Here is a 19,211-nt window from a genome sequence, read left to right as displayed (position 1 = left end):
TGTTAAACGTATCAGAAGAAATGAGTATGAATTGGATTGTGTAGCTTCACAATCTTTGCCAGTTCTCATTACAGAACATAAACCTTTGGAAATGGATGCAGCGAAGTGCTTCACTCCAGCAAATTTTCAGTTGGTTCAAAGGAGATTGAAAGGTCGTCAAATTATGAGATTGTTGAGATATTGGGAAATGAAAATTGCATAAAGTACATTGTTAGTGCCAGAGAGTACACAAGTTTTCGTTTTGTCGAATGTGATGATGAGGAGACACTTGCAAATATTAAGTGCAACTGCCTAAAATTTTAACGTGAAGGAATACCTTGTTGTCATGTTATGTTAGTTCTGATTAAACATGATGCAGTCATCCCACGTAGTTGTGTGCTGACTAGATGGACACGGAATGCCAAGTCAAGTATCATTTCAGATGAAAAGAAAAATGAATCAAGTCAGCAAGAACGTTAAGCCGAATTGGTTAATTTGTCTAAATCGGTTTTTTATGAAGCATCGGGTTCAACTGAAGACTTTCTTAGATGGAAGAAAACTCTAACTAATGAGCAGAAGAAAAGAAGGCAAAATGTTGATTTTCATGGAAGTAAAGGTGAAGTCAATCAAGGTCTTCTAAATGGAGCATCACCATTGATAAATGTGGAAGATTCTTTGCGAGTGGTAAGCAAAGGCGCACCAAAAAAAAGAATCAAAGATTTCCAAGATGTCCGACAAAGAAAATGTGGAGTATGTCGTAAAACTGATCATGACAAAAGGAAGTGTCCAGATAATGAAAAGTAAGTCACACAACAAATGAAATACTGATGAATTATTGTGATTTTATATGTTGAGTAGTATCTAATTATTTTTTGCAGGGGTGGTACTTCAAAAATTGGCTCCACTTCCGCATAATACAACTTGGGCTAAGCGCAAGGATGGAAGTACATTGAAGAGCGCACTCTGGAAATTCATTCAACAACACCATGCACTCTGGAATTTCATTCAGCAGTACCCGCAAGCATGGCGTAGCAAGGATGCAATCGCCCAGTTGAAGAGCGCACTCCATGGAAATTCATAAAGCTTTGACATTACAAATATTTATTGTAATAGCACACTCCTTCATATTGTACTTTAGTGGTCATTCAAATTTTCCGATCATATTTGGGTGATGTTTACAAGATTAATAACTTTCCGATCATATTGACAACTTGTTTGAGATATAAATACATTTTAGTGCTCACTCAAATTTTGACTTCAAATTTTGAAGTTCCCAGTTTCTTTGATAAATGATTTGTGAGAAAATTGCTTATTGTTGGCTGACCCTAGGCTGATCGCACAGCGTAGCATTCCAGGTCCTCTTATTACAGCAGGCAAATCATCTTCTTTGGTGAGGGGTGTGAGCAGCAGCAAGGGGCGCAGGGGATCAGACACCCATGGCTCATGTCTGGTGTGGGGCGTCATCTCTTCTCTTCTATCTCCTGCCATAGGTTAAGACTAGCTGAAATTGTTGCTTTTTTGGGTGAATTCAGTTTACGCGGAAGCTTTTAAAGAAATAAAATGCTCAACAAATGATGCAAAGTCCAAGTAAAGTCAACAGAAAGATCAATGATCTACAACAGTTTTGCTGTGCGACCAGCCGCATCCACGACCACTTTAGATCAGTGGTTTAGCGATACCATATCATGTTGAATCAATGAGCAACAAAGCTCATTGCCTCTTTTTTTCTACTTTCGAATGAAATGACCATGTGTAAGCCATTCTTTCCCAACGGCAGTTAGAAATTTGGAATCAAAAGTTGAAAGTGCATATTTTACACTTTCTTCTTCCCAAAGAGAATTGAACATAGTAGCATATAAGTTTATTATCTGCAGTGAAATAAGAACCAAGAATTAGTATCAAAGTGCATAACTTGTAAATAGCACAAAGCACTGACTTACATCATCATATAACCACTTTTTCACTCCATTCTCATTGACGGGCCTAATAAGAGATGCCATTTTGGAGCAGAATAGCTCAATTTGTCCAATACAAACAACGACCCTTTCAGCATCTAGCATAAGCTGTTTTTGTACAAACTTGATGGAAGCAACTTCCAAGTCACTTAAATCAAGGCCTCTTGTGATATCATCTGCAAAAATGTTTCAGAATGCATCAATTAATAAAACAAATCCATAAAACTGCAACTATTTCACTATCTAATAGCATACCTATGTGGATGTTGTCGGGAACAAATTTTGCCCTGTTTTTCGCACTAACATATGGCGATGAACATATTTTACTGCGTTTCCTATGCGTCCTACTTTTAATCTTATCAACAAGTGTTGGACTGGAAACTTCATTCTCTTCATTACTTTTAACCTTGTCTTCGAGAGGTGTTTCACTAGAGAACATTTCAATACTTTTAACCCCTTCAAGAAATGTTGGGCTGGACAATTCAAGATTGGCAATACTTTCTACCTTCTCAAGAGGTGTTGGGCTGGACATTTTAGCATTTTTGGGAGATGTTTCAGGTGAAAACAAATCAACACTTTTAACCTCCTCAATAGATGTGCCATGTGCTTTCCTTCCATCGGTGCATTGTAACGTGTTTGGTTTACCAGTATTGCTTGCCATTCGATTCACCCTCGTTTTTGCCATGCCAATTGCAGTTGAAGTGTGTGGGTCAGCTTTCTTCTTTAGAGGAGATACAATATTACTCATTTCTTCTTTGCACTGCATTCTCAACTTTTTAGTTTCATGTGAATTGCGCGGCAACACCTCACTAACCATTGGTCCTCTTTTTCCAATGAGTTGTGCCATCACATTCTGCTATGTGCAATTATAGTGTGGGTCATAGCTGATAAAAACAATCCAAATATTAAAAGAATGCATACATCTAGTTTCTGTGTGATACTAGGTATCAAGCTCAACTAGTCTTGTAGAGAAGGATTCCCGCTCCTCATATCCATATCATAATCAAGTGATAAGCCATGATTGTAACCAAGCATCCTTTCAATGGCCTAATTCAATAAATACTAGTAAGTAAACTCTTACACATGAAAAAGTAATTCTAAAAATGCACAAGACTAACCTGCATTTTGGAATACAATTTGGGTACCAATCTAGTTCGCTCCTCTACCACTCCCAGCCTAGCTTCAAAGTTTGCTTCTCCACCTTCAAGGTTGTCCTAAAGACACAAGACTAGTACATAGAAAATCTAAGATTAAATTTAGCACTGAATTGGAGTTACTTACTGTTTGATGCCCTATATCACAATTAGCGTCGTAATCTAACCCATCCAAGTCTATATGCTTCTTTTCATCCTCAAAGCAACCATTATTTGTTTCTTTGGGTGATTACTCAATAATACCATCAACAATTGGTTCGTAAGTGAAACGTATATCAGAATAGTTGACACACAAACACATGACCACCTAAACCATGCAACCCATTATTACATTGTTATCAGTCATAATACAAAATAAATATCTAAGATTCTTAATAACCTTTGCAGCACCCATTTTATTTTTTGCGTCTAAAATCATCTGCTTGTCACATTGCTGTTGATCCTAGTTTTTAATCAATGGATGCTCATGGTGATCATAAGCAAAGTCATCTCCATGTGCTTGAAAATGTTCGAAGTACCAAACCTGATCATCGAAGATATATAACTTACATGAGTTAGCAAATCACACAACTCAAGCAATAAACCAAGAATGAAAATTACCTGTAGAAGTGCCAAGTTACCTACTAGGCCTGATCTTTTGTTTTTCTTGAATTCTGCCAAGTTAGTTAGCAAATATTCCAGTGTGAACTCTGCCCAGTTGTATTTTTTTTATCTTTGAAATGTCTGCAACAACTTTTAAGTAGTGGCTGCTAACATATTCCTTTGAGATGGTGCCAAAACTGTCCGAATTGCATACAAGACAAACATTCTAATGAAGTGCTCATTAGCTACACCACTCCGTATCTGTTTTTCTAATTGAGTGAAAGTGATCGCCTTATCGCCCTTGTACAACGCAAACAACTTTGGGTCTGCTCGATTTTTACTAATTGTTATCTTCCCACCTCGGTTTGGCAAACCTAAGATGCATTCCACATCCCAAATACAGATTGGAACCAACTGCTCACCTACTGTAAAGCTTCTATCCCTTTCACTGTAACCATCTGCAAGGGACTCGAGAAGAATGCGACAGATTGACATGGAGGGTACATTAAGCAATGGCCATAACTCCATCTCATGCACACGTTTTATTTGGTCCTCATTCAGATCATCACAGAGATCAGCAAATTTTCTAGGCATACATACTGTCAAAGGCTAAACACGAAAGCGTAAAATAAAGTCATCAAAACTGAGGCAACACTGCTGAAATAAAATGAACATCTACGCACATACCATCTCAACCGCTGCTCCCTGACTGCTGACCAAGAACATGGACTAGAATCCGTCGATGTCACGCACCTCCCTCACCTCGCTGCACTTCACAAGGGGAGCGGCACGAGTAAGCCACCGTGACAGGCATGGGCTGCGCTGCTGCGAATAACGACGGGCATAAAATCGGCGATTTGAAGCTGGAGCCATGGAGAAAGAAATCCATAGAAAGGACTTGGATCAGTGGGGATTCACAGGAGGATTTTTCGGGGATGAGTGATTCGGGAAAACTGATACTATTTTGCTCCGTGGTTATCTCTCCTGAAACGAGAGGTTTGGGGGTGTTTTCCTTATATGCCATAAGGGAAGAGGTGACCGGCTGAAGCACGAGAAATTTGGGGGGCGTTTCCTTATCTGATGTGAGGTAAGAGGTGGCCGGCTGCATCAAGTGCAATTAATTACCTGGGCCCAGTACTAAATCGTATCAAAGGTTCAGATCTTCTATGTCCTTCTTACCTCCCCCTGAGGTAAGGAGGACCATATTAACATTCTTCCATCTTCTGGCTCCCTCCACGCTCTCTCTCCTGCCTTTTCTTTTCTCTGTTTTGATTCCCGCTCTCTCTCAAATGGAGGATTCTCTCTTGGTCAAAAAAGAACAAAGACTATATCTCCTCTCTCTCACACGGAAAAATGCCCGTTCAATCTTCCTACATTTTTCCTCGCTCCTTTTTCTCAGTCTCCCATTTCCTCTCTCTCTTATCCATTTCTGCTATCTCTCACACCTTCTCTGTCTCACATGTCTGCAAGCACAGCATCTCATTTTCTCTCTTTGGGCCAGCTGCAGGGAGAGTGCACTCTTCCTTCTTCATTTTTTTGAGGAACCCGCAGGAGCACTATCTTTTCTTTATAGAAGGACAGCGAGAAACATGATGTACAAAAGGGCGCACATTTTTAGGGAACGCGACATAAAACCACCAGAACACGGTACTAACCCAAAACTAAATTAGCCAATCCCCTCGGTTGGCCTGGCTTCGGCAAACGCCAATTCACGTTGTTTAATTGCCTCCAAGGCCGTCAAAACAAATACCGGTGAAAACACGCCTGTTTCGCTCCTTCCATACTGACCATAAGGTGTAGATGATCCTCCCGCTGCGTCGCCGACGCACCAGCTTTGATTGGATTGCAAGCAAGGTATCCCACCAATCTGACGCGCTTCCGTGCTCAGGAAGGAACCCAGATATCGGAATCCCTCGTTCGTCCATGTGTTCACTTGGTTCCATACAACGACTGCAAAGGGGCAGTCTTCATTTTAATCACTGGCAAATAGACTCAGCGGGAGCTAGCGGTGCATGTGAGACGACAAAAGCGACCAACTACTGTCTAGCATGCAGGACCGACTACTTTGAACTTACAAGGAATCATATGCGCGCAAAGAAAGCATCCTATACACATGGTCATATCATAATGGCAGGGTTGATTCCGAGGGAAATAGGCGCGTGAATTTGCTCGCCACTAACGACGTGCCCGAAAGCATTATTCGGACGCAAAATTATAGCCGGAGAAACCGGCATGTGAAAGAAAAGAAGGGAGCAGCGATATGGGGAACGGGAAAATGACCAACCAGAACACGATAAAAAGGTGGATAGAAAAGTAGAGACATCTTTGTTCGGACGATTGGCACAAAAGCTACATGTGACGCCCCACATCGTTTTCCGCACCCCACCAACTTTTTTTTAAACAATCCGCACCCCACCAACTACCACCGCTCCCCCGGTCTCCCACCGCGTGGGCCCGCCGTGGCCCGGATCTGGCCCGCCCGGCCCGAGCTGCCGCAGCCCGCAGGCACCGGCGCGCGCCCGAGCCGGGGCTCTCCCCGAGCGCCCCCACCTCCTCGCTCCGGTGGCCGTGCCGCCGAGCGCCTCCGCCGGAGTCCCGCCGCCGCCTCCCCGCGTCCCACGTCGGACCCCGCCGCCAGCGCCACCTTGGGAGCCCGCAGCAGCTCGCCGCCTCCCCACACCAGGTCGCCGCCTACTCTCTCCGTCGCCGATCCGTCGTTCTCCGTGCCGCCATTGCACAGATCCGGCCGGGAGCAACCGGATCCGGCCTCCGGCGCCGTCCCCGTTCCCCTCGACCCCGCCGTGCGTGCCCACCTTGCCAAGATGCCGCCACCGCCGCCATGGCCCTGCTCGAGGTCGAGCAGAGCAACCGCTCGACCGCCCGCCCTCGTCGTCGTCGTTGGCCAGGCCTGCTGCAGGCCCAGCTCCGCTCCACTTTCCCCTGGCCTAGCCGGCCTGCCCCAACCACCGCCGAATGGGCCTCAGCCCGCTAAGGTGAGCAACCACCGTCTGTGCTATCTCGCGCACGAGCGTCGTTTAGCATATCTCGCTCACTCTGTTTTTCCGGTTGATAGACAAAAAAAAGGTTTTCTAATGGAGAATAAATTAGTTAATGCAAAAAGTAACAAAAAAAAGTGCAGACAACTTAAACAAAATTCCGCATTTCTACAATATGCAAGAATAATCATACAAGAGTGGAACTTATGCAAAAATAATAATTTTTGTACAAACGAATGACTTTATTTTTTTTATTTTTTTGAGCATCAGTACAGACACAAGCGCTCACATACACGCGCATACACTCATTCCTATAAATGCACACACGCACACCCTACCCCTATGAGCACCTCCGAGAGACTGAGCCGGCATATTATCTTGAGATTTACGAAGTCACCGTAGGCGCCTCGTCGTCGACGGAAACGTCTCCTCCCACTGAAAGCTCATCGCCGGAAATCCTGAAATAAATCCAGGAACCCTGGTGGGTTGGGGATACCACTGTCCACCTAACCATCTCAACCACAGGTTGGTTCGTTGGCTTATTTATTTTTGTATTTGCAACCTCACAAATGTATATTAGTTTTATACATGCATACAATACATATATGTATACATATGATATATCATGCGTATATCTAAGGAAGATTTCACTGCATCAAGGAAACAAACTTTAGTATATGTCGCCCGTTGATAGACAAAAAAAAGATTTTTTCTAATGGAGAATAAATTAGTTAATGCAAAAATAATTAAAAAAATTGCAGACAACTTAAACAAAATTCCGCATTTGTACAATATACAAAAGTAATCATACAAGAGTGGAATTTAAGAAAAAAAATAAATTTTGTACAAAGGAATGACTTATTTTTTTTATATTTGCAACCTCACAAATCTATATTTATTTTATACATATACAATACATATATATACACATATGCAGGAGTCGCGGACACAGGAAGACCAACTGGAGTACGGCCGCGGTCTTTGTGTAACTCGACCACCTAATCACTTGGAGCTTTTCGGTCCGAAGGGAAGGCCAGGTGGCCGTCGTCGACTACAATGATTCATCTATCCATGTGCGCGACTCATTGTATCTACATATGTCAGTATCAGATTTTTCGATTTGAACATCTATGTATGCTGAAATAAAAATGCACGAGTCAGGAACAATTTTTCCCGCCTATATCTCCCGCCATACTATCCCGCTCCACTCTTCAACTTATGTTTTCGCGCAACCCTTTTCCCTCAATATTTTCCCACCAACGCTTTCCCTCCATATGTCCCGCCACCCGTTTCCTGCCAACCCCTTCCCGCCATATCTTCCTGCCACCTGTTTCCCGCCAACCCCTTCCCGCCATATGTTCCCGCCAACCCTTTCCCACCATACTGCACTCGTTCTTTCCCGCCATTTTCTCCTCTCTACCTATAAAAACCCCTTCAGACGAAGGTGGATAAGCATTCGAGTGTAGTGTAGTCGAGATGTCCCATTATCCTTTCGATCATAGTTTTCACCCTGGGATGAGCAGGACTCTTGTGAGGCTAGCTACCGATTTCAGGATGGACAATAGGATAGTTCCATGGGACGAACTCACCGGTAGTGACACCATAATGAATGAGTTGGCTCACCAATTATGTAGGTCTGGGTGGCCTGAAAGGACCTATGAGGAGGTACGTAAAAAACTTCTTAGGTTGCATGCAAGATGGAAGAATGTAGTGGAGCCGAAGAGTGAAACTTTCAGAAGGACTGCAGAAAAGCATCCATTTTTATGGACTGAGGAGAGCGAGGATGAAGATGATATCTTCATGCCGTCGCTTTCGGGTTCTGCATCGTCAAAGGGCAAGAGTTCTGCATCGTCTAAGGACAAGAGTATTGCATCCTCGAAGAGCAAGAGTTCTGCATCGTCCAAGGGTAAGAGTTCTGCATCCTCGAAGGGCAAGAGTTCTGCATCGACGGAGGATGACGATGATGCCTTCATGTAGTTTTTAAGCTGTATTTCAGTTCTACCGTTTCATTCAGATGTACTTGCATTATTAGTTTGTACTTTCTTATTGTAGGGCATTATGTTCTATCTTAATTTTATTTTGTAGTTGTTGCACGATGTTCGATATTAGTGGAGGGAAAGAAAATTCCACTACTTTATTCTAAAACTATATTTTTTTCCATTACGACACGGTACAACTGAAATAAGATGCATCGTAGGAATAAACCTACATTTAACTCCTGAAATAAAGCTACATTAAACTGCAGAAATAAAGATACAAATGATTGCGAAATTTAAAATACTACCACAGGAATCTACTGAGTCCAGCGTGTATATTTTCCTTTTCCATCGCCAGCTTCTTCTGCTACCTTGGCCTCATGAGCCATTTCTTTCTTTCTCCGCCTCTCCGCCTCACGAGCCTCCTTTCGCTGTCGTTCCTGCTCCTCCATGCGACGAGCCTCTTCCCTGTTTTTCTTTCCTAAATCCTGGAAAAAAAGGTGTTGCTCCGCATAGTATTCTTTTACTCTCTCTCTTGCTCTACTTTCTCCTCAGCTTCCGCCTTCTCGCGTCGCTCTTCCGCAAAGAAACTATTCCACGCACGGCAACTTCTTTCATGAATCTCAGTCACTTCCCAAGACAGCATCTCCGTGTCAATCCAACGATAGTATATGCACAGAGGCGGAGGAGACTACAACAAGAAACAAGAATGTTATTAAAGAATCAATCAAAATACCAACAATATCTATTCGTGATGGTTAAAGCATATCGGAGGCTTGTCGTACTCTGAAATAGCTACGGCTGGATCTTCCTCATAATTGGCGCACATGAAAAACTTCATGCCCAACCAATCTGAAAAATCCGTCACCTCCTTCACCTTGCAAAGATCGCACACCAACACCGCAGGACTGCCATCCCCGAAGGCAAACTTGCATTCTTCATTTTCCTCAGCCTAATGCTTTGATCCGAACAAGGCAAACTCATACCGACTGAAAAAATGTGTTACACACTATGCGCACTGGCGATTTCGAGGATGGCTGGACGAGAGCCTCCGTGTCTCCTTTTATAGGCTCAGACGATAAATGATGAAAATAAGCGAGAACAAAGGAAATTAGATGGGAAATTTTAGGATCCCTGTAGTGTCGACACAACAGGTTCCCGCAGCATCGGATTCCCGCAGCGAGTGACTGATTACCGCAGTGTCGCCGCATCCGCTCAAGCAATAGCCAGAGCGGTTCTCGCAGTGCCGTCGCATCCTATGAGGCAAAAGTAGCAAAAGTAGGACTGATTCCCGGGCCAAAGAACCAAAAGCAGGCATCAGCGTCCATATTCCCGCGCGGAAATCACGCTCTTGGGTGCTGTCACCTCACCTGCAACAGCAATTTTCAAAGCATGGGAATCAGCGCCATTTGCCACAATGCTCATGTCTGCCACAGTGCAGGGAATCAGCGCCGTATGCGGAGGCGCATGCAGCAAACGACCGCCTGCGCTAGTAGCGGCAGGGCCCGCGCCTCGGCCCGCGAGCAGCAGCAGCTATGGACCAGCAGTGTCGGCCAGGTGAGGCCGCCTCAGGCAGTGGCGGCGAGGCCCACTGGCCGGGCCCGCGCGCAGTAGGGCATGTCGTCCAGTCAGCGACCGCGCTAGGGCTGGCCGCCTCGCTCGGTGGCTGCAGGGCCCACCTGGCCCGCCCCGTTCCATCGTGGCGCGGTGAGTAGCTGGGATTCCCGTTCGCCTCGGTGGCCGCCTCCTGCAGTGGCGGCAGGGCCCGCCGCCTCCTGGCATGGCGGCAGGTGCCACGTGTCGCCTGCCGCACCTGCCGCCACTAATGAAGGGATCCTTTTTGACAAAAAAAATTCGCAGGTAGTCCTTTTTGACAATAATGTTCGATAGGGGGTCCTTTTGGACAAAAAATCCGCGGCCGGAGGCTTTAGCGACGAAGCAAAGTGAACAGAGTCGGTTTGGCCTCTCTGTTTCTTTCCACGTGCTTGCTTGCTTGCTGTCCTCAGATTTTTTGAATCTCTGAACTTTTTCCAAGTCCACGTTATTTATGCATTGAATCTCTCTGAGCTTTTCCTGTATACCAAATGTTGATTGATCTGGAGAGTTGTTTGTTTCCCTTGAGTGGAGTTTGTACTTCGTAGTGGATTAAACACTGTTGTTTCAGTAGAGCTGATGCTATGGTTAATCTCTGTTTTGCTAACTTAATTCTTTTTTTGTTTCATAGGTGCAGGTATCTCAAGCACTGCCCCCGTACCATAAACAACAGCAGCTCATGTTGTTGCCTTTTGTTGTTATGTCATATATGTATGTATATATATGATACCTGATTATACTATTATTTATTCTTTTTTTCATTTATTAGTAAAGCCGCTAAATGAGGTGAGTTTCGCTATAGCCTCTTTTAGCTGCTGGCCGAGCCGCCGCTAAATGGCGTAGCCCGCTATTTAAAACATTGATCGTTACCAGGAGGTCGTTGTGCGGGACCTCGCCCTCCATCATGATCCCATCTCATCCGCCGTGTCGTCCGATCTCGCCCTCAACGTCCGGCCGCCACGCCCTCCGATATCCTTAGTACCCATCCGCCAGTCCGCTTGTTTCGCCGTGATCTTCCTCCATTGACCGATAGAATTGACACCAAGCGAGCATCAATCACAGCACGGGCAGCCCGGCAGGTCGAGGCGGACTCGAGCACGGTGAGACTTGACCAGTGGCACCCCGAAGGCCGAGCTGTTGTAGTAGTAGAAGAAGAAGGTGCATCGGACTGACCCAGGTTGCGTCGCGCTGACAACTAGCATGGCCAGCACTACGAGGTACTGGTGCAACATCCACACCACATACGGGTGTATGCTAGAAGAATACTATGCTCTGAAGCATGTCATAGCAGCTCCCTGATGCTATTGTGTTTGCGTAATCTTCCAGATCTCGCCGGATGAGAAGGCAGTTATTTTCATGCCCAGGTGTTAACCGATTTAGGCGCTCCACCCTTGATGATTCCTTTAAAGGTAGGCTGCTTCGTCAATTATTATTTTGGCCATGAATCCATGATGTATCAATTAATTGGTTTGCTATCTCCCTACAATGTGTGAGATAATAACAAATGTTTGTGGTATCGAAAATTTCTTTCTTAACCTATATGTTACTAAAAATGATAGCAGAAAATAACGGAATTCTACCCACTGTTCTTGCCAAATCATACAGATCAATTGGGTGCACTACATGATTTGATGTTCATTTCATTTATATTTCTTTTGATTACTATTAACATTTATCGCGGTCACTAATTAGGGAAAATCTCCCTACAATGTGTGAGATAATAGCAAATGTTTGTGCAACTTTGTTTTGTCATGATGTATCGACGAATTTCTTTCTTAACCTATAGGTTAGTAAAAAATGATAGCAGAAAGTAACGGAATTCTACCCGCTGTTCTTGCCGGCATAGTTGTGCCCATGATCAGAAAAACGTGACCATCATGCAACACTTGAGCCAGTCTTAGAGGCACGACTAGAAATTTATCGTTTATTGTTCCACACGTGCATATGGGTTTTCTATGATCCTTTATGGATATACGGGCTCAAGGACCATTGTAGTTTTAGCAGAACATAAACATTACTTACAAATTCGGAGATAAATAACAACTATTATTATTGCCTCTAGGGCATATCTCCTACAATTACTGCCTCTAGGGCATATTTCCAACACTTAGGGCCCTCTCGGTGTGACGGCATCCATCATCGTCTGGCCAGACACAAGTGACTATGTCATGGGGATGACGGAATATGTCAACGAGAAAGAAGAACAAAACTGGGAATGAGGAGACCGGTATAGTGAGCATGTGTATGACTCAAGGGGATACCGATTTATCTTGCGCGGGTTTTGTAAAGTCTCGTGAATCAAGGGAATAGCACATGATAATAAAAGGTTCACTCAAATTTCATTTGTGTGATCATAGGGATCGTTATGGACGTCCACGGTCCGCTATCGATCATTAAACAAAGGGGTTTTGGTCATGTCTATGTTTTACCGAACCTATAGTGTCACAAGCTTAAGGTGCTCACCATCTGCTGAGTGTTAGCAGGGCAGGAGTATAGAGGATATATTCATGAAATTGTTTCATTAATATTTGAAATAGTTTCGAGGGGAACCGCTCGGGGTCTCTAGAAGGGTTTCGGAGTTTATGAGGCAATACTGGGTTTTACTGATAGATAATATATAGGGGGGTGTTCTAGAGATGTTAATTAATAATAAAGGCTCTAATAATAGTTAGGATGCTTTTATATTTAATTAAATACCAACGGTCCTTAGAAGGCCAAACGGTGGAAGGAGAATTGGGCCACAAAGGCTCAATAGGGAGGCGCCCCCTTCTCCTCATGGAAAGGAGCACTAGTAGAAAACAGGACTTTGGTTCGGGCTGGGCCAGCCCATTAGTCCTGGTTCAGTCACGAATCGGGACCCATGGGGGCATAGGTCCTAGTTCGTGAGGGCAGGGGGCCGGCTGGGCCTCGTGGGGCATTGGTCCCGGTTCGTCTAGCACCTTTGGTCCCAGTTCTAGACACGAACCGGGACGAATGGGCCTCGCTCCTGGCCCAAAACCATTGGTCCCGGTTCATGGCTGCAACCGGGACCAAAGGGTGTCCTTTAGTCCCGGTTCCAGCCACGAACCGGGACCAATGAGATGCCTATATATACCCCTTCGCCGACGAGCAGAGCACTCCACTGCTTTGTTTTTCTGGCCGGCCGTTGGAGAGCTTTATGGTGCTCTAGCTCACCTCCTATGCACATGAGGTGTTCGATGAAATGCCCGAGCCACACTTAAGCTTTCTCCTCTCGAAGCTCCTTGTCCAAGCTCCATTTTCCTCGAGATTTTTCTAGGTTTGGCAGTCCGTCCTGTCCCGTTCCCGTCCTCACCGATGTTGATCGCCCGCGCCGATCTCGTCGCGGCACCACCGTGGTGAGCCTCTTGATCTTATCTTCTTTCTAAAAGAAAAAAGTTCTTACTTGTATGATTTACGTAGATACTTGTGTAGTTTTCTTACTTATTATTGTTTGTTATTATATAGTGCGATGGTTTTGGTATCCGCCTCTGTCGGCCCTTGTCCTGTCTATGATTCTGATGTGGTATATATATATTATCTTTTATAACTATTAGTTTCATTTAGTGTTTATGACAATTATATCAAGCAACGTGACATAGATTTTTTTATCTAGGAGGTATGTGAACCAGAAATTCCAACCGACCCTATTGTCGAGAGGTTAAATTTAGTTGAAGAAGAAAACAATTACTTGAAGAAAAAATTGAAAAAATTGAGGAGGAGAAGATGACATTGGAGTTGCATGTTGCAGATGTCGTCGATGATCACAAGATCAAGATGGATGCAATGTGCTTGAAGATTAGAAAGATTAGAAAATATGCCATTCATACTGAGGCTTGGAATCATTATGCCGTTGGATCAATTGTTACCTTGGTTGCGGTTATGACTGCATTTGTTGTTGCATTGAAATGTTTTACATAGTTTCATTGTATGGTTTAATTAGATGCTTTGGAGAGCTATATGTTGTTCAATGAGAACTATGTATGTACTTTGGTTTTAATGTGACGATGAACTTCTATTAATTTGGTCACTTATCTATTCATGATGTACGCAGATGAACCGGCAATGGATGTACGGTAACAGACGCACCTCCGAGTACATTAAGGGCGTGAATAATTTTCTCGCAGTGGCTGAGGAAAACAAGCATAATGGTTTTATGTGTTGTCCATGCCCTATATGTGGGAATACGGGGTCTTACTCTGACTCAAAAACCCTTCACACCCACCTTCTTTATAAGGGTTTCATGCCACACTATAATGTTTGGACCAAGCACGGAGAAAGAGGGGTTATGATGGAAGACAACGAAGAAGAAGAAGATGATGACAACTATGTGCCCCCTGAATACGGTGATGCTGCAACGGGGGAAGCTGAAGATGCTGCAACGGGGGAAGCTGAAGATCAAGAGGAACCAAACGATGTGCCCGATGATGATCTTTGTCGGGTCATTGTTGATGCAAAGAGACGGTGCAAAAGTGTAAAGGAGAAGCTGAAGTTTGATTGCATGTTAGAGGATCACAAAAAAGGGTTGTACCCCAATTGCGAAGATGGCAACACAAAACTCGGCACCACACTGGAATTGCTGCAGTGGAAGGCAGAGAATGGTGTACCTGACAAAGGATTTGAGAAGCTATTGAAAATATTGAAGAAGAAGCTTCCAAAGGATAACGAATTGCCCGACAGTATGTACGCAACAAAGAAAGTTGTATGCCCTTTAGGATTGGAGGTGCAGAAGATACATGCATGCCCTAATGACTGCATCCTCTACCACGGTGCGTACGAGGACTTGAACGCATGCCCGGTATGCGATGCATTGTGGTATAAGATCAGACGAGATGACCCTGGTGATGTTGACAGCGAGTGCCCCAAGAAGAGGGTTCCTGCCAAGGTGATCTGGTATGCTCCTATAATACCACGGTTGAAACATCTGTTCAGAAACAAAGAGCATGCCAAGTTGATGCGATGACACAAAGAGGACCACAAGAAAGACGGGAAGTAGAGAGCACCCGCTGATGGGTCACAGTGGAGAAAAATCGAGAGAAAGTACTGGGTGGACTTTGCAGGTGACGCAAGGAACGTATGGTTTGGTTTAAGCGCGGATGGCATTAATCCTTTTGGGGAGCAGATTAGCAATCACAGCACCTGGCCTGTGACTCTATGTATCTATGACCTTCCTCCTTGGCTGTGCATGAAGCGGAAGTTCATTATGATGTCAGTTCTGATCCAAGGCCCTAAGCAACCTGGCAACGACATTGATGTGTACCTAAGCCCATTAGTTGAAGAACTTTTACAGCTATGGAATGGAAATGGTGTACGTGTGTAGGATGAGCACAAACAACAAGAATTTGACCTACATGCGTTGCTGTTTGTAACCATCAATAATTGGCCTGCTCTCAGTAACCTTTCAGGATAGACAAACAAGGGATACCACACATGCACGCACTGTTTAGATGACACCGAAAGTATATACCTGGAAAAATGCAGGAAGAATGTGTACCTAGGGCATCGTCAATTTGTTTCGACCAACCATCAATGTTGAAAGAAAGGCAAGCATTTCAAAGGCGAGGCAGATCACTGGAAGAAGCCCGGCGTCCGTACCAGTGATCACATACTTGCTATGGTCAATGATTTACAAGTAATCTTTGAAAAGGGTCCTGTGGACTATCTGTTCCGAATGACGCTGACGGACGCGCACCCATGTGGAAGAAGAAATCTGTATTTTGGGACCTACCCTACTAGGAAGACCTAGAGGTCCGCTCTTCAATTGACATGATGCACGTGATGAAGAATCTTTGTGTGAACCTGCTAGGCTTCTTGGGCGTGTATGGGAAGACAAAAGATACACCAGAGGCATGGGAGGACCAGCAACGTGTGCACAAAAAAGATGACATGCCTCCAAAGCAGTATGAAGGTCCTGCCAGCTATGCTCTTACCAAAGAAGAGAAGGAAATCTTCTTTGAATGCCTGCTCAGTGTGAAGGTCCAGTCTGGCTTCTCGTCGAATATAAAGGGAATAATAAATATGCCAGAGAAAAAGTTCCAGAACCTAAAGTCTCATGACTGCCACGTGATTATGACGCAACTTCTTTCGGTTGCATTGAGGGGGCTTCTACCGGAAAATGTTCGATTAGCCATTGTGAAGCTATGTTCATTCCTCAATGCAATCTCTCAGAAGGTGATCGATCCAGAAATCCTACCATGGTTAAGGAGTGATGTGGCACAATGCCTTGTTAGTTTCGAGCTGGTGTTCCCACCATCCTTCTTCAATATCATGACGCACGTCCTAGTTCATCTAGTCAACGAGATTGTCATTCTGGGCCCTGTATTTCTACACAATATGTTCCCCTTTGAGAGGTTCATGGAAGTCCTAAAGAAATATGTCCATAACCGTGCTAGGCCAGAAGGAAGCATCTCCATGGCCCATCAAACAGAGGATGTCATTGGGTTTTGTGTTGACTTCATTCCTGACCTTAAGAAGATTGGTCTCCCTCAATCGTGGTATGAGGGGAGACTGAGTGGAAAAGGCACGCTAGGAGGGGACTCAATAATATGCAGGGACGGGCATTCTTGGTCTCAAGCACACTACACAGTTCTACAGAATTCTACCTTGGTGACCCCATATATCGATGAACACAAGAACATTCTGCGCTCCAAACACCCGGAGCAGTGTGATGACTGGATTACATGTGAACACATCAAGACTTTCGGCAGTTGGTTGCAAACATGTCTCAGGGGTGACAACACTGTTTTAGATGAGCTGTACTCGTTTGCCAGAGAACCATCTTCGACTGTAATGACTTACAAAGGGTACGAGATAAATGGGAATACATTTTACATGATCTCCCAAGATCAAAAGAGCACCAACCAAAACAGTGGTGTCCACTTTGATGCAGCCACCAAGAGGGGAAATGACACTATGGTTACATAGTGGACATATGGGACTTGACTATGGACATGATTTTAAGGTCCCTTTGTTTAATTGCGAATGGGTCAATCTATCAGGAGGCGGGGTATAGGTAGACCCACAGTACGAAATGACAATAGTGGATCTAAACAATCTTGTGTACACAGACGGGCCAATCATCCTAGCCAATGATGTTGCGCAGGTTTCCTATGTGAAGGACATGTCTACCAAACCGAGAAAAAGAAAAGATAAGGAAGCGAATACATCATACAATGAGCCAAAGCGCCACATAGTTCTTTCAGGAAAAAGAGACATCATGGGATTGGAGGGCAAGATAGACATGTGTGAAGATTATGAAAAGTTTCATGAAATTCCTCCCTTCAAAGTTAAGGGTGACCCAAGCACCGTGTTAAACGATGAAGATTATCCATGGTTATGGCGCAATAAGCAAAGGACACACGCGAAGAAAAAGTGAAGACTTTCTCTCCACAACTATTATGATGATGCCTTCGATCTAGAATATCACTTCAGTTACATGTGAAGAAATGAAACGCCTTTTGTAACAGATGAGTTTCCGTCCGAAACCCTAATACTTCAAAAGAGATTGCCTGTTTTGTACACAAAGTGCATCTAGTTTTTGTCGTAGCCTCTCAACTTTTTAGCACATGCTATGTGGGTGAAATGATGATACCATGCCAACTTTCAACCTTTTCAGAGTTCATCTGTAGTGCATTTCAATTTCAGGGTCATTTAGCTAAAAAAATCAGTAAATGCATGAAAAATACCAAATGAAGCCAAAAACGGTTGAAAATTGATGATGTGGCTTTGAATGGTGCATTTTGAACACAAAAAAAGTCTGGAGTTCAAATAAGTTCAAAAAAATGAAATCCCGTTGTAACAGATGAGTTTTCGTCCGAAATCCTGATACTTCGAAAGAGATTGTCCATTTTGTACACGAAGTGGATCTAGTTTTTGCCGTAATCCTCTCAACTTTTTAGCACATGCTATGTGGGTGAAATGATGAAACCATGCCAAATTTCAACCTTTTCAGAGTTCATTTGTAGTGCTTTTCAATTTCAGGGTCATTTAGCTCAAATAATGAACTAATAGCAAAATTAATGAACTAATAGCAAAAAGAATGAACTAAAAATAATCAATTAAAATATTCTGTTATGATCAACTAAAACAAAACTATAATATTCTTCAATAGCAAAAAGAATCAACTAAAAAGCTTTTATAGAACTCCAATAGCAAAAGGAATCAACTAAAAAGCTTTTATAAACCTCTAGTATTATTGAAACTAAAATTACATAAAATTTATGCCACTAAAATTATCAAAGTATTTTCTGTTCAAAACACTAAAAGCAAAAAGAATTTTTTTGTTAGAAACTTCAATAGCAAAAAGAATTATCATAAAGAATTTTTTTGTTAGAAACTTAAATAACAAAATCAGTTTTTGAATATAATGATAAAACACAGTAATATTAAATAGCAGGAAAAAGAATCACCCCAAAATTTATTTTTATAGTAAAGTTAATCACAAACTAGTGATTCACACAAATTTCAAAGAATTCAAATTTAAACTATTCAAATTTGAAAACTAATGGCACTAATAGAAAGTTTATAATTTTTGTGACCTAAAAACAAAAAGAATTAAAAAATAAAGAAAAAACAAAAGAAAATAAATAATGTAAAACACAAAACAAAAAACTGGAAAAATATAAAAAATGCCACCTACTGGGTCACCACGGCCTGAATACGATTAGAAACCCAACCATGGGTCGGGATTCAGGCCCACAGAAGGCCCATTAGGCCCACAGACATTGCAGTGTCAGATTAGATCCATAAGCTTGCATTGGAGAGGAGCTTGAGAGGGCAGCGGCAGTGGGGCTTATAAACCACTCCGAGCCCCTCTCAACTAGCAAGCTGGGACTAAACATTTTGGCCGCGGGCAGCACAAGGCCTTTGGTCCCAGTTGGTAGCACCAACCGGGACGAAAGGTGTGCATTGGTACCGGTTCATGGCACCAACCAGTTCCAATGCCACCTTTAGTCCCGGTTGGTGCCACCAAACCGGGAC

At 43.6% G+C, this 19,211-nt stretch overlaps 1 long non-coding RNA gene across 1 annotated transcript; it reads left to right on the top strand.

Moving 5' to 3' along the window:
• The first annotated feature begins 6,221 nt into the window (after positions 1 to 6,221).
• LOC119322414 lies at positions 6,222 to 7,840 on the top strand. Its single transcript, XR_005155589.1, has 2 exons — positions 6,222 to 6,663; positions 7,604 to 7,840. It is a non-coding gene; the product is annotated as an uncharacterized LOC119322414 (long non-coding RNA).
• Positions 7,841 to 19,211: the final 11,371 nt, after the last annotated feature.

This window comes from Triticum dicoccoides, chromosome 6B (genome assembly GCF_002162155.2).
Source record: "Triticum dicoccoides isolate Atlit2015 ecotype Zavitan chromosome 6B, WEW_v2.0, whole genome shotgun sequence".
In the NCBI taxonomy this organism is placed as follows: domain Eukaryota; kingdom Viridiplantae; phylum Streptophyta; class Magnoliopsida; order Poales; family Poaceae; genus Triticum; species Triticum dicoccoides.
This window is presented reverse-complemented; position numbering and strand designations above follow the sequence as displayed.